The 25937-nt window shown below is 36.1% G+C and overlaps 1 long non-coding RNA gene across 1 annotated transcript; it reads right to left on the reverse strand.

Moving 5' to 3' along the window:
• Positions 1–1143: 1143 nt before the first annotated feature.
• Positions 1144–21974, reverse strand: LOC122229903. Its single transcript, XR_006207178.1, has 2 exons — positions 21840–21974; positions 1144–1372 (listed from the first exon to the last, which is right to left on the reverse strand). It is a non-coding gene; the product is annotated as an uncharacterized LOC122229903 (long non-coding RNA).
• Between the last annotated feature and the right edge of the window lie 3963 nt (positions 21975–25937).

Raw genomic sequence — 25937 nt, forward strand, 5'->3', positions numbered from 1 at the left:
CGTGCAAGGGGATGATATACATTTGTTCAAAGAAGCCACATAAGACTGTAACAATTTAAACACAGGCCCAATGACAGGAAGTTTATTACAGTTGATAGGGAGAGGTAAAACACCAGAAAAGACAGGTGTTTTAGAAAATAATCTCCAAGGCAGCAGTCAAGCCAGAATATGATAACCTCCCTGCTGAAGGCCATAAAAGTCAAGCAAGCACCCTCTAGACGCAACCTCGGCACAGGGACCTGCCAAAAACTGCAAAAAGGTGCAGCTGACAAGTGTGCTTGGTGCTCTGTGCAGGTTTGCTCAGTAGAACTTAGAAATTCAAAATAGTGGGGCGCCTGGGTGGCTCAGCTGGTTAAGCATCTGACCTCAGCTCAGGTCATGATCTCGAGGTTTGTGAGTTTGAGCCCTGCATCAGGCTCTGTGCTGACAGCTCAGAGCCTGGAGCCTGCTTCAGATTCTGTGTCTCCCCCTCTCTCTTCCCCTCCTATGCTCATGCTCTGTCTCTCTCTGTCTCTCAATAATAAGTAAATGTTAAAAAAAATTTAAAAAAAGAAATTCAAAACGGTGAATAGAAAAGAATGGTTGTGTGTGTGTGTGTGCCACTCTTTTAGGACTGATTGTTACAAGTTAGAGAAAGAGGCACTGAACACTCTTCGGTTCACATATCAGCAAGTGATTAATCTAGTTGGGGATGTGGAAGTAAATCATTCATACCAAAACAGAATAATTAAAAATTAGGAAAATTAAAAAGTGAGTCAGAACAAAGAAACAACCGTCCACTTTAAAACTCTAGTTTAGGTCAGGCATTCCAGTAATCTGTTTCTGTCTATATATACATATATTTATTACACATGTATGGCTATGTGTGTGTGCATATACATACACATAAATGCAAATATAACAGGCAACTGACAAATACAATATACACGTGGCATATATATGCATATACATGTATGCATATATATGGCATATGTATGTTTACACACACACACACACACACACACACACACACTCACATACAAAACAAGTGTGTCTGTACTCATAGTAGCCATACTGTCTTATTTTAAGATAAGAACAACCAGAATATATATTAAAGAGGAATCAATTTTTATTTCAGATTCTCACAACCAATAAAATATTGATTTTTTCACATCTCCTGACTTTATTGCTTCAATATCATTTAGCAAACTTGCTTATTTTGTGTGATTTGCAATTGTCTATGTGCTTTTCCGATCTCCCATGGAGATAGGAACTGTAAATTCCTCAGATACCACTTAATTTTTATTCACCTCTGCATCTCACATGTCTTGCTTAATTCTTTGGGAAGAGTGGGTTCTGGTAAATTCTTCTCATACTCCAAGTTGGTCACATGCTGAAACACAAAAAAAACTTTCCTGCTGTATTAGTTTCCTAGGGCTTCCCATAGCATAGTATCACAAACTGGCTGGCTTAAAACTCAGAATTTTATTTTCTCTGGGTCCTAGAAGTCTGAAATCAGGTGTCAGCAGGGGGCCATGCTCCCTCTGAAGCTTCCAAGGAAGAACGTTCCTTGCCGCTTGAGCTTGTAGGAGCCCCGGGAAATTCCTTAGTCTGTGGCAGCACCACTCCAATCTCTGCTTCTGTCCTCACACAGCCTTCTTCCTCGTGTATCCATGTCTTTTCCTTTCTTATAAGGACACAGGTCATTGCATTTAATGTGACTCTAGGGGCACGTGGGTGACCCAACCAGTTAAGTGTCCGACTTCAGGTCATGATCTCACGGTTCCTGGGTTTGAGCCCCACGTTGGGTTCAGTGCTGACAGCTCAGAGCCTGGAATCTGCTTCCAAATCTGTGTCTCCCTCTTTCTCTGCCCCTCTCCCACTCATGTTTTCTCTCTTAAAAATAATAAATGTTAAAAAAATAAATAAAGTCACCCTAAATCCAGGATGATTTAATGTCCAGATGAGGTCACATTCTAAGGTTCTAGGTAAGCATGAATTTTAGGAGGACACTATTCAACCCACTACACCTGTAAATCAGACATTTCTATTTTAATGTCAATAAATTCACCATTTCTTCATCCAACAAATATTTATTGAGCTTACTATTTATTGAGTTACTGGCTTACCAGTGAACCAAACAGATAATTCTCCGCTCTCAAGCTGCTACTCACATTTTAGTAAAGTGGAGGGAGGAATAGCAAATATAGATAGGCAGACAGAAGGATGGATACATATACGGGGAGGTATACAGATAGAAACAGAGCAATAGAAGTAGAGCTAGAGATAGAGAGGTGACGAGTACAGTGAAGAAACACAGTAAGATAAGGAAAATAAATGTTGCATCATTAAGGTTCTACTTCCTTGATTTGTGTTGGCAAAATCTACATAAGCCTTTAAGTAATATTTTGAAGTGGAGTCAGTCTATTTAACCTAGTATTACTGTAACTTAAACGGCTCCTCAAAATGAATTATATCATTCTCAGAGGACCCTTCTGTGCAATGACTTATGGTAAATATCTGATAGAGCTATAATTTTTAATGTTTATTTTTGAAGAAAGAAAGATTTCACCATGCTATTTTTAATGGTGGTCTATGAAAACTAATAGATATAAGGGTTTTAGCTTATTTGTTTTGATGAAGAGAGAGAGAACATTAAGCAGGCTCCACGCCCAGCATGAAGCCCTATTTGGGGCTTGATCTCATCACTGTGAGATCATGACTTGAGCTGAAATCAAGAGATGGAGACTTAACCAACTGAACCACTCAGGCGCACCTAGACCTCAGGTTTTTAAAGAAATGTAGTTTAAAAACAGAGTCATTGACTAACAGTGGTAGAGAAAAGTCACAGATTTGCATTTTAATAACTATGATGAGATTCAGCTTCCTTACTTGAAAATGGGGACAGAATGGACCCTTCAGTAGACGGTTGAGAGGATTCAACCAGATAGTGTATGTGAGGGTAGCCACCTAGCACATTATCTGGAACATAGTGGGTTCTAAACAAACATTAGTGGAACATAAATACCTCTTCACTCTTTCTCTTAATATTCATCATAAAAATGTAATACAACCTTTGTTATCATATACCTATTGGATGTTTGTTGTAATTGAACTGAATGTATATCTTTGCCTCATCTATAATAGGAGCTATTATTAACAAAACCTAAAAGAGTTCAGAAAAATTGCATTCTCTGTTAAAGAGTACTTTCCAGACCCTCTTTTAAATTATTTTAACCTACTGAATTCAAATCTTCCTTTTAACTAATGGTATTCATCTATGAGTTAAACATATTGCAAGCTAAATTGTTTTAATGCAGTAGACAGTTTTACCCTATCTCCAGGAAGTTAATTCACCATACAAATGCCATGCACTGCCTCTTCTGATAGTTGCAAGCAAATGGATCCTGAGTAGCATCCTCAGTAGTGCCCCCATACTATGATAAGTAGCTTGTTTATGAATAATGTGAGTAATCAGAAGAAGCAGCTGCATTAATTTAAGGATGGGGGATGGTGTCATTCTACCTTTAAAACTGTATCAGTCTTTTAGACTGAACAACTGCTTTTGATTAAGAGTGAATATTTCTCTCCCATCTCTGAAGTGATTTTTGCTCTAATCAAACTGATGCCAATTCTTTTATTTTTAATTCAAGTCTAGGTATCCCTCTACTTACTGTCAAGAGATTTAGATGAAGTATCTGTTCCTTTTGACAGAACAAACCTGTAAGAGTCCTTGCCTTAGTTTGTCATGCAGTATTTAATAATTCCCTCCTTGAATTCAGAATTTCTTGAAATGGGCTGAAATCTAAAAATATTCCTGGCAGAAGCAGTTATACCAGACATCTTAATTATTATGTTTCCAAGGAAATGACAGACTATGTAAGGGAAGCTGACATGTCTCCCCGCAGCTATGTGCTTTTTATATTGGAACTTGAGGCTATTATAAATTACCTAGGCCAGAGACTGGCATGAGCACAAAGCCTCAGATACAAACCAGCTGCCACATAATGAAGCTGGTGTTAACCCCTTCAGATTTCCCTTTTCTGCCTTGTGGTACACTAGCCAAATAAATATAACACCTCCACGAGCATACAGATTTCTCAAAGGGCAGGAAAAATATTTCATTGTCTCATTTTCCCTTTTTTCTTGAACGCTTGCTGTTTATTGTCCGTCCCACTGTTGGAATCATTCCTGAGGATCAAATTGAACAGGAAGGTGGAGTAAACTGGAGGTGAAGAGGTTGGGATCTGAGGAGGGCAGGAGGTAGGCAGTTGTTCTGTAAGGCTGATGCTCTTGACATCTATTGTTTGATTGGAGTCCCTGTCCACTCTGCGGAATGCCATGTTTCCACATCAGGAAAGGAACTTGATCTTTGCCCCTGCTGACTCCTCATTAGAGGGGAGGAGAGAAGCACATGGGCCATCTTTAAGCTAAGCAGCTGACAAAACAGCGCTGCACAGTAAACTGAACACAGCAAACATGTTAAACTGTTTCCTGTCGGGAAGGTATTTTGAACTGTACTGCCATACTCTTTAGCTTGCTTCTTGAATTTGGGCCATTATTGGGCTATTATTCCATTGCTAAAATCCTCAGCCAAGCCTAAGTCCTGCTGCTAACAATTGAAAAGGCAACAATTAACAAAATTGTCATTCCCACATACAGAGAAGTATCACATGGGGCCTGATTAACTTTGTAAGTGTTCTTAAGTTTCTAGGATTATGTGGCTGATATATTTCATTAATAAAATGAAAATACCGCTATGTATTTTTTTACAAATATATTTGTAAAATGCTTTGTTATCTACAGAGAGAAAACAATGTACCACTAGAAATGCTAAAAGACTTTGGAGATCGCAGGAAATGGGCTAGAGCTTGGTTTTGGATCTAACACTTCCTTTCTATATTGCCTTGGATATGTTTTAATGTCTATTTTTTTTTTTCAGGAAAAACAGTAAGACACACAAAAAACATAAAACAAACCAAAAATCCAGATATGGTATGCCCTGCCAACCTCATCCTGCAGTTGCAAAAATCAAATGAGAGGAAAAATGTGACAGTGGTTGAAAGATTGTACATTTTTATCAGCATTTCATGGGCTTTCTTTCATTGTTAGAAATTGCTCTGGGAACACAAATCAGCAAACACTGTATGGATGAAATAATGAGTGGTGTGATTTTGGTAACGAGTGCCTACTTGATAAATCCAGCGGAGAAGGACCTTCATTCACAATCGAGTATCTTGTCAGTCTCTCATTACAAATAAAACCAAGGGAAATCCATCAGGATACTGACAGAGGCTGTTAGTAGGGACTCCTGCTTATAGACAGCTGAGTCCGACTGAAGAGTTTATAGAAGTCCAGCCTCTACACTGCTTCTTTATTAGTTATTCTAGAAGATTTTCCAAAGAATTTATATTTAACTTCATTTATGTTATTTTTATAGGTAGTTTATCTTAACATAAACCTTAGAAATAAGGTAATATTATTTTCAAATAAGATCATTAACAATAATTATATAAATATGAAATTATAATCAAGAATATTTCTGGGGCACCTGGGTGGTTCAGTTGGTTAAGCACCCGACTTCGGTTTAGGTCATGATCTTGTGGTTCGTGAGTTCAAGCCCTGCATTGGGCTCTGTGTTGACAGCTTGAAGCCTGGAGCCTGCTTCAGATTCTGTGTCTCCTTCCCTCTCTGCCCCTCCCCCACTGGTTCTCCTCTCTCTCTCTCTCTCTCTCAAAAAATAAACATTTAAAAAATCTTTTAAAAGAGTATTTCTTAGCATCCATGCAAATTTTTTTTCATTATGTAGACTATTTAGTTTTGTACCTAAAGTAGACAATTTCAAGATGATTTCAATATTACCAATTTTTTATGCACTTACTGGAATTAAATATTCTCTTTGTTAATTATAATATAGATAATAAAAACCTTGGATTATACAAAGAAGGGTGGGGTGCCTGGGTGACTCAGTTGTTAAATGTCTAACTTCGGCCTACATCATGATATTCTGGTTTGTGAGTTCAAGCTTGGAGCCTGGCTCTGTGCTGACAGCTCAGAGCCTGGAGTCTGCTTCAGATTCTGTGTCTCCCTCTCTCTCTGCCCTTCTCCTGCTCACTCTCTCTCTCTCTCAAAAGCAAATAAACATTTTTTAAAAAGAGGAAAAAATTACTATATAATATCATTTTAAAATATGTTTCACTGGTCAATTCTGAGTTGACAGGCAATAAAACATATCCAGTATAAATATTTCTATCCCTTTTTTTTTTTAATGTTTGTTTATTTTTGACAGAGAGAGAGAGAGACAGAGCATGAGCGGGGGAAGGGCAGAGAGAGAGGGAGACACAGAATCTGAAGCAGGTTCCAGGCTCTGAACTGTCAGAACAGAGCCCAAGGCAGGGCTCAAACTCACAGACCGTGAGATCATTACCTGAGCTGAAGTCGGACGCTCAACCGACTGAGCCACCCAGGCACCCCTCTATCCCTTTCTGATAAAATAAAATATCAATTACTAGGTAGATTGCAAATTTGAAACTGTATATCAATTTCAAAATCCAGCTCTTCACTCTTGCCATAACTCACTTGTAGCAAAGTTACCAGTCACATTTTCTGAGCCAATACACCCATTCCCCAGCTGTTGTGAGTGTTGATGGCTAATGCCTCATAGATTCCTCCCTCTTTGGAAAGTTGTCTTGGGCAAAATAGAACCTGCATCATCTGATTGGTTTTGCCCACCCAGGGGTAGCCTACAGCCAAGGACTGACTAAAGGCGGACACAAAATCCCAGTCCACTTGCCCGAAAATGGGATCAACTTTGTCTTCCAATTCATGCAATTTAGACTTCAGCTGAGACCACATCCTTGCATACATCTTCACTGTGTCATCCTTCTTTCTCCTAAGAGTAAACCTTTTTTCCTAAGAGTAAATCCTTGCTAAATCATATGTTCCCAATCTTTGTCTCAGCCTCTGCTTCTAGGGAACCCATTCTAAGACAGTTTTAGGTACCAGGAATGGCTATAAGAAGACTCTAGGGATTCTGGAGTTTGTTCTCTCGCCTGCTAGTGAACAACGAGAATCCCCTCACTGCATAGTTAGATATTGATGTTTATTAACATCCCCTAGCAGGCAATTGCTAAGATTTTTATCTGTGATGAACTAGGGTGAGTGGGAGAAGATGAACTGGCTTATCTCTGTCATTTCAGAGGTATAGGGCAAATGATAGTCAATGATTGCTAAAGTGGTGCTTATTATGGAGTACTACCAAAGCTTTGAAAAGAGAAAGTTATCAGTTTAAACAATTAAATGAAAGTGTGGGCTGCTGTGGAAGAATTTAAAGTAAACTTCATAGAATATAGCCTGGAGGCAGCTAACGTGTGGACCAGGATCAGGACCCAATCCTCAAAGTAGCAGAAATACAGAAAATTTTGAAATCACAGTTTTGGCAAGTGTCCAATAGCAGGACCCTGATAAGAAAGTAGGAACCTTGGGATTGGAATATCTGGGTAGATGCTCTTGAGATTTTCATGAGTCTTCTAGAATAGAGAAATGGCCAAACCCTTCTCATTAGGAAAAAGCTCTCTCCCTTGTTGAAGATTACTGTAAAACTTCAAATGAGAGAGGTAGGAGGATCTTCTCCTACCTGTCCTCCTGCCCACTAGCATGGACTCACTGGGGAAGAACTGAGACTAGTATGGAAGGAGGGGTATTATAAACACTGCAAGCCATAGGTTCTGGCTTTTAGGTACCAACAGGAACCAAGAGCATATGCCTAGGAGTGAATCATGAGGCTTCTGGAATAAGGGTGGCATCATATAAAATTGAGTATGTGGGGGGTGCCTGGGCGGCTCAGTTGGTTAAGCGTCCATCTTCAGCTCAGGTCATGATCTCACAGTCTGTGATTCTGAGCCCCGTGTCAGGCTCTGTGCTGACAGCTCAGAGCCTGGAACCTGCTTCAGATTTTGTGTCTCCCTCTCTCTCTGCCCCTCCCCTGCTTATGCTCTGTCTCTCTCTGTCTCAAAAATAAATAAAGACGTAAAAAAAAATTTAATTGAGTATGTGAGTTACCAATAAGGGGACTTTCTTCATGACGCACCTCGATTTAGCACTCTGGAAAGAACCCCCAAATTCAAATTCCTGGAATGCTCACGTTTGTACTTTTGAGGATGTCACCCTCCCTTCATTACCTACAATTTGAATCCATAAAACCCTGGTAACACTTCAGAGCTCGGTCTCTGCTTTGATTCTCTTCAAATTTAGTATGTCATCTCTGTGACCTGTGTCACCTTATGCACACCTGTATCAGCAGTTTTCAGATCTGTACAGTTCTCTTCTATTAGCAAGGATGTTGGCTTTAATGTGGTAAAAATGAATGCATTGTTTATACTTATGAGCCAGGCTTTGTAATATCGCTCCAAAATGGCTGCTAATGGTCCAATATCCACAGTTCTTATATGGTTCCCAAGTTTGCCTTAGAATCTGCTTGACAGATCCTATAGGATCAGGGGCTGTTGCTAGCATTATCACTTCCATGTGGTCTGTTTGTTATCCTCTGCTGGAGATGATAATCCCCTTATGTTCTTCTAAGCTGACACCTTCACCAAACTCTCTGATGTCTCTGGATCTTAATTATAAACAATACTGTTAAGAGAAGTTTATTTCTTGTTCAGGCAATAACAATAACTCTCTAAGCAAAGGTGCAGCTAATATCACAAGCTTGAAAAGTTATTTATGGTTTTGAGGCTAGTAAGTACCCCATTTCATTCTTCTGCATGCTATGCCCAGAGCCAAGTACCTGGAGAGAATATACATCAAACAGTCTAAAAAGTATGATATGGAAGTCTGTAGGTAGGTGCCATGGGCAGGCTAATAATCAGGTTTATTTTGAAACAGATATTCTTTAATTATTTTTTAATATTATACTGAATGTATTCAATACTGTAAGAATGAAAAGAACGTAACATGTATAAATAAAAACTATATTCATAAATAAATTTAACAGTTAACTCCTAATTAATTCATAGACAATGTCATGAGAAAATATTAGTAAAACATTTCACACTTTTCTGTAATACCTGATTATTCCCATTTGTGTGTGTATGTGTATAGATGTGTATGTATTTATTGCAGCTTAAGCATTTTCAATTTTCTTTTTGCTCCTTATATAAAGAATTACTTTTAAAACCTACAGTTAAATGGCACTGGATTGTAATCCATCCCCTTGATGTTTTAGAAACCTTTATATATAGTCACCTAAGGCAGTTACCTGTCTATTCTACCCAATCATCAGGCTCAGGATTAAATGGCTTTACAAAAGATGTAAAAGAAAGTAGAAAATCAAAGAGGCTACATTTCTTTTCTCCACAGTTGTTCATGTATCCAGCCCAATTATTTTTTATAAATGTTCCCCATTGGTGAATTTTTTTTATTAGAAAAGTGTGAATTATTTAAAGAATACAAATTACCCAGAAGTTTATTAGTGATCCAATAAACAATGAATTTTATTTCCATATGCAAAAATATATTAAATAAGAAATGGTTTGAATAATTGTAAGGTGAATCCACCTTCCCCATTTTTAGAGTATTGTTAAACCTTTTGGTTCAATGGTTGTTATTACAGTCATTCATCTTTCCCTCACTACGGTTTTACTCTCCATCAATAAGTTTCCCCGAAACAATACTGAATTATAATACTTTGGTTTATAAAATCTATACATGAATAAGTAGGAAAAAATTTTAAATAAACTTTTGTATTAAAATATATCCCATAAAAATACACAAATAGCAAGTATACACATACATGAATTATGACAATAGTCATATACCCAGTTAACCTCCAAACATGATAGAAAATAGACCATTCCCAAATTTCAGAAGTTTCTCACATAAACCTTCCAATTACCTCCCTCCTTCCTGTTGAAAGCTTAGTCATATTCTGACTTCTAAAATCAGATAGATTTGTTTTATCTGCTTTTGAATTTTATATAAATAAAATTTGTGTCTAGGTACTTTCACTCAACAATTTATTTGGGAGGCTTATCCCAATATAATTTTGTATGTAGTAGTTCATTTTTGTTTATTGTTATAGCATATCTCATTGACTATATAATTATTCTTCTGTAGATGAACATTTGGATGGTTTCATCTTTGGCTATTACAAAAGTATGCTGCTGTGAACATTCTTGTACATGATTTTAGTGGCCATTTGTATGCATTAATCTCATGCATATACATAGAAGTACTAAGTGAATTTAGAAAAAATGCAGTATACAAAGTAAAAATACATAAATCTACTGCATTTCTCTGTACTAGCAACAAAAACTGTATGATGAAATTTTTTTTAAAAAAGGTTTTTTTAACGTTTATTTATTTTTGATAGAGATAGAGAGACAAAGCACTAGCAGGGGAAGGGCAGAGAGACAGGGAGACACAGAATCTAAAGCAGGCTCCAGGCTCTGTGCTAACGCGGTGCTCAAACTCACAGATCATAAGATCATGACCTGAACTGAAGTCAGGCACTTAACCGACTGAGCCACCCAGGTGCCCCAGGATGAATATTTTTTAGAACTCATATACAATAGCAACAAAACCAAAGTAATTCGGAATTCAAGTTTTTAAATATGAGCAAGATCCACACTGAACTACAAAATATTACTAACAGAAATTAAAGATCTAAAAAAAGCAAGGATATACATGTTTATAAATTGGAAATTTCAATATTTTTAAGCTGTCAATTCTCTGCAAATTTCTCTATATATTAAAAGCAATTCCCAAAATCATGTCATCAGTATTTATTTTTTAAATTTCAAATTTTAATCTAAAATGTAAATGGAATGCAAAAAACATACAATATAAATAGCATTCTTGAAAAAGAACAAATTTGGAAGTCTTACATTACCTGTCTTAAAGACATAATACAAAGCTACTGTAATGAAGACAGTGTGCTACTGAATGAAGGATCAATAGATGAAGAATCCAGAACTAGATCCAGACTTACACAATTATTTTATTTGAAACAAAGTTTTAATATTATCTTAAAGACATAATACAAAGCTACTGTAATGAAGACAGTGTGCTACTGGATGAAGGATCAATAGATAAAGAATCCAGAACTAGATCCAGACTTATACAATTATTTTATTTGAAACAAAGTTTTAATATTATCCAACGGGAAATGATAAGGTATTTGTTTTCTTTCTTTCTTTTTTCTTTGCTGCTTCTGTTTTTTATTCCAAGTTTGTATTTAAATTCCAACTAGTTGACAGACAATGCAATATTACTTTCAAGTATAGAATTTATAGAGTCATCACTTAAATACAACACCCAGTGTGGATCACAATAAGTGCCCTCTTTAATCCCCAACACCTATTTAACCCATGCCCCCGGCCACCTACACTCTAGTAACAATCAGTTTGCTCTCCATTCTTAAAAGTCTATTTCTTGGTTTGCCTGTCTTCTTTTTTCTCCTATGTTCATTTGTTTTGTTTCTTAAATTTCACATATGATATGTGGAATATCATATTTGTCTTTCTTTGATTTTGCTTAGCATAATACTCTCTAGATCTGTCCACATTGTTGCAAATACCAATATTTCATTATTTTTTATGGCTGAGTATATATATCATCACATATTTTTCATCCATTCATAAGTTGATGGACATTTGGGATATTTCAATAATTTGGCTATTGTAGATAATGATGCTATAAACATCAGAGTACATGAATCCCTTCAAATCAATACTTCTGTATCCTTTGGTTAAATAACTACTAGTACAATTGCTGGGTCACAGGGTACTTCTATTGTCTATTGTCTATAGTCTCTAAATTTTTGAGAAATCTCCATACTGTTTTCCAGAGTGGCTATACCACTTTTCATTTCTACCAACACTGTATCCTACTCAATGCTTGTTTCCTGTGTTGTTAATTTTAGCCTTTCTGACAGGTATAATATCTCATTATAGTTTTGATTTGTATTTCCCTGATGATCAGTGAGGTTGAGCATCTTTTGATGTGTCTGTTGGTCATCTACATGTCTTCTTTGGAAAAGTGTCTATTCATGTCTTCTGCCCATTTTCTAACTGGATTATTCATTTTCAGGGTGTTGAGTTTTATAAGGTCTTTATACATTTTGGGTAATAACCCTTTATCGGATATATCATGTGCAAATACCTTCTCCCATTCCAAAGTTTGCCTTTTGGTTTTGTTGATTGTTTCCTTTACTGTGCAAAAATTTTTTATCTTGATGAAGTCCTAATACTTCATGTTTGCTTTTGTTTCCTTGCCTCTGAAGACGTGGTCTAGTAAGAAGTTGCTATGGCCAATGTCAAAGAGGTTACTCCGTATGTTCTTCTGTGGTATTTTGATGGTTTCCTGACCCACATTTAGGAATTCCATCCATTTTGAATTTATTTTTGTGGCTGGCGTCAGAAAGTGGTCCAGTTTCATTATTCTGCATGTTGCTGTCCAGTTTTCCCAACACCAATTGTTGAAAAGACCATCTTTTTACCATTAGGTATTCATTTCTGCTTTGTCGGAGATTGACCATGTAGGTATGCATTCATTTATTGGTTTTCTATTCTGCTCCATTGATCTGTGTGGCTGTTTTTGTGCCAGTACCATACTGTCTCCATCACTACAGCTTTGTAATATAACTTGAAATCCAGAATTGTGATGCCTCCAGCCTTGCTTTTCTTTTTTAAGATTGCTTTGGCTATTCAGAGTTTTTTGTTGTTTTTTTTGTTTTTTGTTTTTTGTTTTTTATGGTTCCATACAAATTTTATGATGGATTGTTCTAGATCTGTGAAAAATGCTGTTGGTATTTTGATAAGCATTGCATTAAATGTGTAAATTGCTTTGGATAATATAGACATTTTAATAATACTTGTGTTTCCAAACCATGAGCATAGAATGTTTTTCCATTTCTTTGTGTCCTCTTCAATTTCTTTCATAAGTCTTCTGTGTTTTCTGAACACAGAACTTTTATCTCCTTGGTTAGGTTTATTCCTAGATATCTTCCAGTTTTTACAATTGCAAATGGAATAAATTCCTTGATTTCTCTTTCTGCTGCTTCATTATTGGTATATAGAAACACAACAGATTTCTGTACATTGATTTTATATCCTGTGACTTTACTGGGTTAGTGTATTCGTTCTAGCAGTTTTTGGAGTTCTTTCAATTTTGTATACAGAGTATCATGAGGTCTGCAAATAGTGAAAGGTTGACTTCTCCCTTGCCAGTTTGGATGCCCTTTATTTCTTTTTGTTGTCTGATAGTTGATACTAAGACTTCCAGTACTATGTTAAATAACAGTGATGAGAGTGGACATCCCTCTCTTATTCCTTTCTCCCAATTTAGCATGATATTAGCTGTGGGTTTTTATATAGGGACTTTATTATATTGAGGTATGTTCCCTCTAACACTACTTTGTTGAGGGTTTTTATCATGAATGGATGTTGTACTTTGTCAAATGTTTTTTTCTGCATGTATTGAGAGGATCATATGGTTCTTATCACTCTTTTGTTAATGTGGTATATCATGTTGATGGATTTATGAATATTGAACCACCCCTGCAACCCAAGAATAAATCTCATTTGATCATGCTGAATGATTCTCTTAATGTACTATTGGATTCAGTTTGCTAGTATTTTATTGAGAATTTTTGCATCCATGTTCATTAGGGATATTGGCCTGTAGTTCTCTTTTTTACTGGAGTCGTTGGTTTTGGTATCAGGGTAATGCTGGCTTCAGAGACTAAATGTGGACATTTTCCTTCCATTTCTATTTTTTGGAACATCTTGAGAAGAATAGGTATTAACTCTTCTTTAAATGGTAGAATTCCCCTGTGAAGCCATCTTGTCCTGGACTTTTGTTTACCGGGAGGTTTTTGATTACTGATTAAATTTCTTTGCTGGTTATTGGTCTGTTCAACCTTTCAATTTCTTCCTGTTTCAGTTTTGGTAGCTTATATGTTTCTAGGAATTTATCTATTTCTTCTAGGTTGTCCAATTTGTTGGCATACAGTTTTTCATAATATTTCATTTCTGTGGTGTTGGTTGTTATTTCTCTTCTCTAACTTGTGATTTTATTTATTTGGGTCCTTTTTACTTTCTTTTTGTAAGTCTGACTAGGGGGTTGTCAATTTTAATATTTTTTTTTCAAAGAAACAGCTCCTAGTTCCATTGATGTGTTCTACTATTTTTTAGTTTCTGTATCATTTATTTGTGCTCTAATATTTATTATTTCCCTTCTTCTCCTGACTTTAGGCTTCTTTTGTTGTTCTTTTTCTAATTCCTTTAGGTGTAAGGTTTGCTTGTTTATTTGAGATTTTTCTTGCTTTTGAGGTAGGCCTATATTGCCATATAATTCTGTCTTATGACTGCTGTTTTTCTGCATCCCAAAGGTTTTGGGACATTGTGTTTTCATTTTCATTTGTTTCTATGTGTTTTTTATTTTTTTCTTTGATTTCCTGGTTGACCCATTCATTCTTTAGTAGCATGTTGTTTACCCTCCATATATTTGTGGTTTTTCCGGATTTTTCCTTGTGGTTGCCAGTTTCATGGCACTGTGTTAGAAAATATGCATGGTATGATCTCAGTCTTTTTGTACTTGTTGAGGCCTGTTTTATGACCTCCATTCTGGAGAATGTCCCATGTGCACTTGAAAATCATGTTTATTCTGCTGCTTTAGGATGAAATGTTCTAAATATAGCTATTAACTCCAACTGGTCCAGTGTATCATTCAAAGCCATTGTCTCCTTGTCAGTTTTCTACTTAGATGATCTATCCATTGTTATAAGTGGGGTATTAAAGTTCCCTACCTTTGTTGTATTATTATCAGTGAGTTCCTTTAGATTTGTTACTGTTTTCCTTATTTTGGGGTTCCATATTGGGGACATTAATATGTACAATTGTTAAATTGTCTTGTTGGATTGTCCCCTTTATCATGATATAGTACCCTTCTTCATCTCTTGTTATAGTTTTTGGTTTAAAATCTAGTTTGTCTGATATAAGTATGACTACTCTGGCTTTCTTTTCACATCTATTTTCATGATAAAAGTTTCTCCATCTCCTCACTTTCAATCTGCACGTATCTTTAGATCTACAATGAGTCCCTTGTATGCAACATATAGATGAGTCTTTTTTTTTTAATCCATTCTGACACCCAGTATCTTTTGATTGGAGCATTTATTCCATTTACATTCAGAGTAATTATTGATAGATATGTATTCAGTGCCATTGTATTCCTTGTTTTGTCATTGTTTCTGGAGATTTTCTAGCCTTTGTCACTTTTGGTCTTTACTTTCCACTCAAAGAGTCCCCTTTAATATTTCTTGCAGGGCTTGTTTCGCGGCCACAAACTCCTTTAGTTTTTGTTTGTCTGGGAAACTTTTTATCTCTCCTTTTAATCTGAATGATAGCCTTGCTGGATAGAGTATTCTTGGCTTCAGATTTTTCCCATTCAGTGCATTGATTATATCATGCCACTCCCTGTGGTTTGCCAAGTTTCTGTGGAGAGATCTGTGCTAACCTTATTGGTTTCCCTTGTAAGTTAGGGACTTTTTTGTCTTGCTGCTTTTAAGATTTTTTCTTTATTGCTATATTTTCCAAATTCAGTTACAGGATGTCTTGGTTTTGCCTACTTTTGTTGATTTTGATGGGAGTTCTCTATGTTTCCTGGATTTGGATGTCTGTTTCCTTCCCCAGATTAGGGAAGTTTCCAGCTATTATTTCCTCAAATAAATATTCTTCCCTCTTTTCTCTCCTTCTTCTTCTTCTGGGAATCTTATGATAGGAATGTTATTACATCTGATGGAGTCACTGAGCTCTCTAAATCTATTTTCATGATCCATAATTTTTCTCTCTCTTTTGTTCAGATTCATTATTTCCATTATTTTAACCTCTATATCACTTATTAATTCCTCTCCTTCTTCCATCCTTGTGTTCATTACATCCAACTGTTTTGAATCTCAATTATTGCATTTTTCATTTCTAATTTTTAACTCTTTTACCACAGTGATAAGAATCTCCCTGAAGTCTTCCATTCTTTTCTCAAGCCCAGTGAGTATCTTTATGATTGTTGCTTTAAATTCTCCATCAAGCATATTACTTATATGTGTTTCAATTATATCCTTGGCCATGAACTTTTATGGTTGTTTTACTTGGGATGAATTCCTCTGTCTCGGCATTTTGTCTAAGTCTCTGTCTTTTTCTCTGTTAGAGAAGCCTGTTATTGTTAAATGAGAAATGATGCTACTTCCACTAGAACTGAAGCACTGAAGAACTCTCTTGTTAGGACATGTGGTGTGTGTGTGTGGGGGGGGGGGGGTTCTGGTGTTTTGGGGAAGGGGTGCACAGTGCTGAGTCTCAGGCATACTTGCCTGAGATAAGCAGTACCAGCAGAGCATGACTTGGTGTAAGCAAGGTGGGTAGCCAGTGTTGGCACTGTGCTGTTTACTGAAGCTGGTTTATGCTGAGGGGCAGGGGAGGGAAATGACACCAGCCAGCTCCTTTATCCCCAGAGAGGGGTCTCCATGCTTGCAGCTCTCAGGGAAGAACTCCCAGAAGAGCGAACAATCTCCCCCTCCCCAATTCATCCCAGGTGTTTTTCAGATTGCTGTTTTCATGCTGTCTATTTCCAGGTTGCTTGCCTGCCAGAAGCAGCACTGTGCACTTTCAGCTGTATCCCAGCCAAGACTACTGATTTTTAAAACTCTAAACTTTAGAGATGTGATGTGGTAAAGACTTGTGCTGGTGTTTTGGGGGAGGGTCTTGCAGCACTGGGATGGATGCAGGTTTGACAAGTAAGGGCAGTCCCATCAGAGAGCAGGGACATGGGACCAGGAGGAAGCAGGCTAAATGGCCAGTGTTCAGGTTAGCCATCCTCAACAGGTATCTCTGTGTCAAGGTTAAGGAGCAGGGGAAGGAAATGGTGCCCACTGGCTCTCTTATCCCCAGAAAGGAATCTGGGGGAATACTACCTCACACAGATGTTCTCTGAAAAGGGTGAACAATCTCTCCCCTGTAAACCTTAGGCATTCTTCAGATTGCACCATCTGCCCCCAGGTTGCTTCCCTGTCTTCTATCCAGAAATAAGGCAGTGCCTCAGAGCTCTATCCCCACCAAGCCCACTGACATTTAAAACATCAGTCTCCAAGCCCCATTGGTTGCAAAAACTCATGAAAATAAGATATTCTTATTTTCCCGGCCAATGGCTTTGGGGAAGTGCTATCCCTGTGTGATAACTCTATGTGCTACTCTCTCACCTTTCACTGTCACCAGGGATTCCTACCCTCGGCAGTACCCATGATCCATTTCTCCCCCAAACCACATCTCCAAAGTTCCTACCTCCTAGATGTGGCCTCTTCTCTCCCTGTAGTTGTGAAGTTTGTTCTGTCAGTCCTCAGGTCGATTTCTTGGGTATTCACAATGATTTGATAGTTATTTAGTTGTTTGCCAGGGATAAGATGAGCCTAGGGTCTTCCTATTATGCCAACATCTTAGCTCCCTACCAAGGGAAGTTTTTCTTAAAAAGATGCCAGAATAGCTGAATGTTCATTTGAAAAAATTTAACTTTGACATATTCCTCACATCTTATATCAAATTCAATTTAAGATGATCTATATCTATGCAAAAAGCTAAAACCATGAGCTTATAAAAGAAAACAAAATATCTTTTGACTTAAGAAAATGAAACAAATATTAGATCATAGAAAGCAAGAACTATAAAAGAAAAGTTGATAAATTGGATATTGTCAAATTTAAAAACACCTGCTTATCAACTCTTGAAACTCAGTAATAAAAAGGGCAAAATTTTGAAAATTTTATGAATTTTGAATTCACAAAAAATACAAAAATGTTCAAAAACGGGTTGAAAAAATGCTTAATATGATTAAGTCATCATGGAAATTCAAATTAGAACCATAATAAGATATCACTACAAAATTTACCTCTTCATAAATAGCTTGTGACTTTTCCCCATATGAATTTGCACTTTAGATTCAATACTAAATCAAAGGTTCCCCAAGCAATTTTCTGAAACTCTTTTTCTACATTATTTCTTCTCTGTTATTCTTTCCCACAAATTTCAGATGCCTCAGTTATTACAAAATGGATTTGCATCTCTTCAACACAAAATACAATTTGAAGTATGATTTTACCAAACACAGGCAAGAAGTGGAGTAATAGAAAATATCATCCATTTTTGGTGATAATGTAAAATGATGGAAATACTTGAATAAAGTTCAGGCAGTTTCTTATAAAACTAACATACACTGAACACACACCCATTACCTAGCAATTTGAATTCTAGGTTTGTGAAGGAGGAATACAAATATATGTCCTTAGGATTAACTGCACAAAATTTTTCATATCAGCTTTACTTACAATAGCCAAGGACTGGAAACAAACCAAATGTCTATCAGTAATAGAATGCATAAACAACTATTGTGTATTAACACAATGGAATAATACTATATAATAAAAGGAATAAACTAAAAATACATGCAAGAGCATAGATAAATCTCAAAAAAATCACTATGCTGAGTGAAAAATTCTCACAATAATTCATGAAATACAATTCTATTTACTTGAATTCCAGAACATGCTAAACTATTCTATGATGAAAAAAACAAAAACAGTGATGACCTCTGGGAGGATAGGGCTGGGAATTAACTGGGAAAGAGTAAATAAGTTCCCTAAGTTGATGGCAATATTCTATATCAACATGGGGATCAAATACATACATGTATGTATTTATCAAAGCTCAATTAATATATACTTAAGATTTGCCCATTTCATTGTATATACAAACCTGCATATAATAAATCTGTAAACCAATACAGAATCCTAATTAATGGTATACATTGTTGAAGTATGTAGCAGGAAGTGTATAAATGTCTGCAATTTCTTTTAAAGTACATCAAAATAAAATATATCAATGGATGAATACCAGGATGAATATATGAATAGATGTGCGAAAAAAATATGAATGATAGAATCTAGATGATGAGTATGTAAATGTTAACTATAAAATTCTAAATTTTCTATATGTTTGAAAATTTTAGTTATAAATTGTTAAGAAAATACTTATCAGGATCTTTTTTGCCAGCCATGTTGGAATAAATGTTACCAGACTTTCTCTCTTACTGTAACAACTGGAAAACAGCAAAATACATGAAACAGAATTTTTCCAAGAATGGATGACAGAGAGCTGTGATCCAGGAGAACAGGGAAATAAATGACAGAAACATACATCTGTCCATGTTTTCTGGCTGGAGTCATTTTCTAGAATGAAGACCAGGGAGGGCAATACTAAGCAGTATGCAGTGAACCCTCTGATTCGAAGAGATGGAAACCCAGTTTGGAATAACTGAGCAGCTGGAATTGGTGGGAGAGAATAACATAGAGTAGGGAATAATGCAGGAAAAGAGTGTCAGAAAATTGCTTAGGGTCCCCTTGATTTCACGGTTGAATCTACAGTGCAAATTCATAGCGTAAAAGTTCACAAGATCAGTCAAAGAACTAACCAGATCTGCAAACTGAATTATTTTATTTTATTTTTTAAATTATTTTTTAACATTTATTTATTTATTATTGAGAGACGGAGAGAGACATAACATGAGCATGGGAGGGGCAGAGAGGGAGACACAGAATACAAAGCAGACTCCAGGCTCCAAGCTGTTAGCACAGAGCCTGACGTGGGGCTTGAACTCATGAACCACAAGATCATGACCTGAGCTGAAGTCAGATGTTTAACTGACTGAGCCACCCAGGTAACCCTAAACTGAACTATTTTAGAGCTCATACTTATAAAATGTTTGTGTTGCCACTAAAGAAACTCCATGGACAACTCAAAACATTCACTAGAGATACCTAAAGGGTTAAACATAATAGAGACCCTGAAATAACCCTTCTCTACAAAACCTACAAGTCCCAAATGAATCTTCTCTACAAAATCTATAAGTCCCAAATGAATCAAGCAGATATGCAAGTAACCTGCATGCCTCCCAAAACAAACTTCAACACTCATTAAAGTGGGATTTAAAAAAAATAAATAAATAAAGAATCCAGAAACCAAAATGCCTAATATTTACAACGCCAGGATGAAATAAAAAATTACTAGATGTGTAAAGAAATTAAAAAAGATGGCCCATAACCAAGAGAAAATCAACCATTGAAACAAATTCAATAGTGGAAGAGATGATAGAATTAATTAGTAGAAAAGGACTTTAAAGCAGGGTAAAACCTCAAAATTCTTAAGGAAAACAGAACTTAATGTGGAAAGAAATAAAAGATATAAAAGGAACCATGTAGATTTTATACCTAAAAAAATATAACATTAAAAAAAATTACTGGTTGACTTAAAAACAGGTTATGTTAGGTAGAAGCTAGACATGAACAGTGGAAGGAATGCCCTGAGGCAGAGTCCCAAGTCCTTGAAGGGGAATGATAGACACATGGGCTGGAGGGAAGGATGGTGATAAATAAGCTACACATTAAAAGACCAGGAGTACAGCGTTCTGACCTTGTGCCTTCCAAGACCTTGAGAGTGACAGATCAAGAGCCACAGGTGCAGAGCAAGCACTCTTCTCTTCCTCCTCTGTCCCTGGGTAACCTTTAGACTCATTAAAATGCATTTGCATTGCAGTTATTTGCATCGCAGCCTACCACAGAGAAAGGCTGCCATGATGGTTCTGGTACAAACATTGTAGGATGAAAAACTCCCCCACCCATGCTGTGGGAAGAGTCCCCAAAATGATTGGAGGCAGCCTCCATTAGAGACCACCTTGCTGTATGTAACAGCTCTTCCCAGCCCAGAGAGATCCCATAATATCCAATCACCAAACAACCTAGGAGTCAGTTTCACCCCAGGGAACCTACCTTCTATCCCATCTTCAGAATGTACTTTCTCTTTAATAAACTGCTTTGTGCTTGCTACTTTTCCTCTGGCTATCTTTATTCTGAGTGCAGATCCCCATATAAATCTTCTCTTGGGAGGGAATCCAAGGGCCAGACCTCCATTCACACAACATAGACTCTCCCACCAGTAACAGCTACATATTACAGAATAAAAGATCAGTAACCTTGAAGACATAGCAGTCTCAGTGGCCCGCAGAACGGTATTAAGTCACCTAACATATACGTATTTGGAGTAGTAAAAGGAGATAAATGTGGATAGAAAACATTTCTTTGAAAAATTCTCACAAATTTTCCATGTCAAGGTAAATTTTAGACCTACACATCCAAGAATGTCAACAAAACCCAAGCAGGACAAACAAAAAACTGCACTAGAGTACATCAAAATCCAATTGCTGAGCACCACTTAAATAAATAAATAAATAAATAAATAGCAGCCAGAATACAGAGTAAAGAGATGTATTATATACAAATAACAAAAAAAAATTAGAAAAATCTTTATCAGAAATTAGACACATGAAAATGGAACATCAGTAAAGTACATAGTAAAGGAAAAGTATTAAAATGCAACTAAAATGCTATATCTAGCAAAAATACTTTTCAAATTGAAAGTGAAATACAGATGGTTTCAGAAAAATGAATGCTTAGAAAAGTCATCAAAGGTAAATTTTAACTGCAAGAACTTAAAGTTTTTCAGATTATAAGAAAATAATAGAACCGCTGACAGGTAAGTAACTTGAAGTGGTCACGCCCATCCTTACAAGAAGAAAAAGATGAACAAACTGAAAATCAACATTATTTGGATTTATCAAAGAACTGAGCTTGCAAAAGCAAATCTGAAATCTGAAAACAAAGGCAATATAGACAATCACAACTGAGATCAATTTATCCGAAACTGGATCATCTTGGGAAATAAATGAAGAGGAACAGTTAAATGGTAATTTTAATGACTTACCAGAAGCTAAGTGTGGAGTACCATGAGAGTGAGAAAAACCCGGGGACTGCAGAATAGGGAGTCCTTCAACTTCCATGGGTTTTACTTCCAAATTCCCCACCAAGCTATCACTGTAAAGATCTGAGAATGAACTCTTCCTGGCTGTGGAAGGAAGAAGTAAATGCTAATCATTGAAAAATTTAAAAATTAAAGAAAATCTCCAAGAGCACTCTCCCTTAAAAGTCCTATACTCCAAAGAGACTTTAACAGAACCTTATCCACATAGAGAGAAGAGAATTCCATACACCCTATCCTCTTTAAGCTTATCGTCTCACCTAAACGAGAAGAGCAAAAAAAAATGTTCTACCAACCACAGCGAAGGCAATAGCCAAGAAACACAGGGATTGCAAAAGACTGAGATAATATAATCATAATTATGTAGAACATTTCCCCTCTCTCATTTTAACACCACATCAAGAGGGTCCCAGTAATGAAAATAGTAGACTGAAACCAAAGGGTATATTTTGCAATGTCCCTGAGTGGGATTTATCTGAGGTTTTTGTAATGATTAAACAAGCTTATATGTTTTTAGAAAGATGATAATAGAGGAAAAGTGCCATTTTTATTAGATCATATCAAAGATTATCAACATGATTTAACACTATTGATATAAATCGATCACCTGGCTGAGTGAGGCTGTTTGTCAGGTGTCTCCGCTATAAAGCTACTTTTTTCCTCCTTTCTATACTAGACTACTTGGCAAGAAGTCACCATGCTTAACCCATTTTCAAGGAGTGGTAAGTTATGCTTCATCCCTTTGAGGGCAGAATTGTATGAAGATTTATCTATGTAGATATATAAATTGTATTTTCTTCTGCATGGGAAATTTGTCTCCTTTCCTACACATATTCAATAATTTATGTACACCAGTGTGGACCCTATTTATTTTGTACTTTGGGTTACATTCCAATACTATGTTGTTTTTGTTTCTCAAACTGTTCCAGCTTTGCCCTTTGATACCTTTTTCAATAGGTTTCTTTTTCCTGTTAACATATTCCCATTATAAGTTGTGTGTGTTGTTCTTTTCATTGTCTTTCTTTCTTTCTTTCTTTCTTTCTTTCTTTCTTTCTTCATTTCTTTCTTTTTCTTGCTTTCTTGCTTTTTTTCTTGCTTTCTTGTTCTTTCTTTCTTTCTTTTTCTTGCTTTCTTGCTTTTTCTTTTTCTTACTTTCTTGCTTTCTTGTTCTTTCTTTCTTTCTTCCTTCTTTTCTTTCTTCTTTCTTTTCTTTCTTTCTTTCTTTCTTTCTTTCTTTCTTTCTTTCGTTCATTCATTCTTCCTTATTTTCTGACACTACAAGATACTCCAAGCTCATCTTGTACATTCCTTGCCCTAGTCCTTTTCATAAGGATTCTCAGTATATTTTATTGGAAAATGGCTTTAGAAACTAATACATGTGTGTTAAGTGTGCTAGTGGGCTGTCATTGTTTCTAGGTCTGTCAGCTGACAGAACAAGGAAACATATGTGGGTATATTAACTTATTATACATATATATACATATATGGGCTCATGTTGGACTTAAATTTAAATACGTATGGTTACATACATACAGTATTTCTGTATGTGTGACCATACATATTTAAATTTAAGTCCAACATAAGTCCATGCTGATATCTCCAAGTGTAATCTGTTATCACTTAGATATGTCAATTATGTATTTTGATATATCATTCCAGATGAAATGAAGATATAAGGATCATTTATTCTACAGCTCAAGGAGCTTAAGTGATGTCGTAAATTGTATTTCTATTAGGATTGTTTGCAGATGCAAAATACAGATGAGGGCAGACATAAGCATCCAGGTGTTAAAATAAAATTATCTTTTCTCTTGGTTCTATTTTGAAGGATTAATACTACAACAGTTAATTTGACTATCATTCTCTGTAGAAATTTCTTTTATGAAATGAGTAGCCACATAGAACATCACACCAATTTTAGCATCGTTAAAATCACACTAATTCATGTTGTGTCCTCCATGGATATAGCACACTTAGAGAATTATTTCCATTTTTCTGTTATTACTCATAAGGATTTAAAATTATCTACAGGTTACATATTTTGTTGTTACTATCTTCAGAGATGGAAAACTTTAATAATGTCAGGTGACATTTGGTATATATACTGCACACACACACACACACACACACACACACACACACACAGTGCAATATTACTCAGCCATAAAAAAGAATGAAATCTTGCCACTTACAATGACATGAATATAGCTAGGGAGTATTATGCTAAGCAAAATAAATCAGTCTGGAAAATACAAATGCCATGTGTTTTCACTCATATGTGGAATTTAAGAAACAAAACAAATGAGCAAAAGGGAAAAGAGAGAGAGAGGCAAACCAAGAAATAGACTCTTAACTATAGAGAACAAACTGATGTTTCGGGGGGAGGGGGGATGGGCTAAATAGGTGATGAGGATTAACGAGTGCACTTGTGAGGAGCACTGGGTGCCATATGGAAGTGTTGAATCACTATATTGTATACCTGAGACTAATATTATACTGTATGTTAACTAACTGGAATTTAAGTTAAAACTTATACATATATATATATATATATATATATATATATATATATATACATGTATATGTGTGTGTGTATATACACACACACACACACACACACACACACACATCAGGGCATGTGTGTTCTCTAAAATTATGTCATAACATTGGTTATACTTTTGGAGAGGAAGGCTATTATTATCTATGAATTAAGTCATATCATTTCCATCTGTATTTCAATATTCTGCAGTAACTGATTTTACCTTACCTATCCAATCACATATCCTAATTATACAACAGAAACCTTCCCTATGAGTGAGGTAAAACTCCAAAATACTATCAATATTTATCAAGGTCACATGACCTATGTCCATGTTCTTTTTACAACGAAATGTCCTCATATTTCTCCTCTGCCAATAAAAATATGTCATTTCTTGAGGCATCTGGGTGACTTAGTTGGTTATGCTTCCTACTCTTGATTTAGGCTCAGGTCATGATCTCATGGTTCGGTCCAGCTCCACATCAGGCTCTGCGCTGTCAGCATGGAACCTACTTGGAATTCTCTGTCTCCCTTTCTCTATTCCCCTCCCCCACTGGCACTCACTCTCTCTCTCTCTCACACACAAAATAAATAAATAAACTTTATATATATATGTACATATATATATACATATATATATATAATTTCTTAAAGATTTTTCCCCAGTTTCAATGTATCATCTTCTTCCATCTACAGACAAACTAATTTTTCTTTCTCTGAATTCCTAGGGAATTTACACTTTGCCATGCTTCTAAATTGCTTGGTCCCAACATTTTAATTTTTCTTAGATAATTTCCTTATACTTACTTGCAAAACTAATTTGCATCCCCTACAATTTCCAAATCTTTTTCTTTTACACACTACACATAGGATAAGACAGCAGTGATGAATATATAAAAAAGAGGAGACTAGGTTTATGAAAATATGCTCATGAAACTTTGAACAGTAAATTGCATTATTGTCCTCAAGTATTCTGTCTTCCTTCTCTATAGGCAGATTATACAATCCTGCTCCCATTGACTTCAATCATGAATTCCTTACTTTCACACAATTATCTTGTGTTAACTAATGGAATGGAACGTATGGCACATCCAAGCTGACATTTAAGAGGCATTGCAAATTCCCAACTGCTCTTTTGGTCCTGTGCCCTTTACTACGGGAAAAACATGTCCCAGATGCTCTGTCCACTGGGATAGCAAAATGTGAAGGCATATCGTGCAGACCCCGACCTGGACTGCATCCCAAAGCAAAGCTATAACAAACACAACTGACAGAGAAAAATAGCTTTTTGCTGTTTTAAGTCACCAAGAATTTTAGGTTGTTTATTTTATAGCATGTCCTAGCAATATCTAATAGACCCAACTCCAGAATTTAGCATCCGAAAGTCCTTGGGAAAACATAAACTTTTCAAACCACATTTTTGTAATTTGTATAGAAGGTGAAGCAAGCTCCACCCTGATGTAGCTACTTAGGAACTGCCATGGAAAGCATTAAGTGAGATTTTT

This window comes from Panthera leo, chromosome C2 (assembly GCF_018350215.1).
Source record: "Panthera leo isolate Ple1 chromosome C2, P.leo_Ple1_pat1.1, whole genome shotgun sequence".
Classification (NCBI taxonomy): domain Eukaryota; kingdom Metazoa; phylum Chordata; class Mammalia; order Carnivora; family Felidae; genus Panthera; species Panthera leo.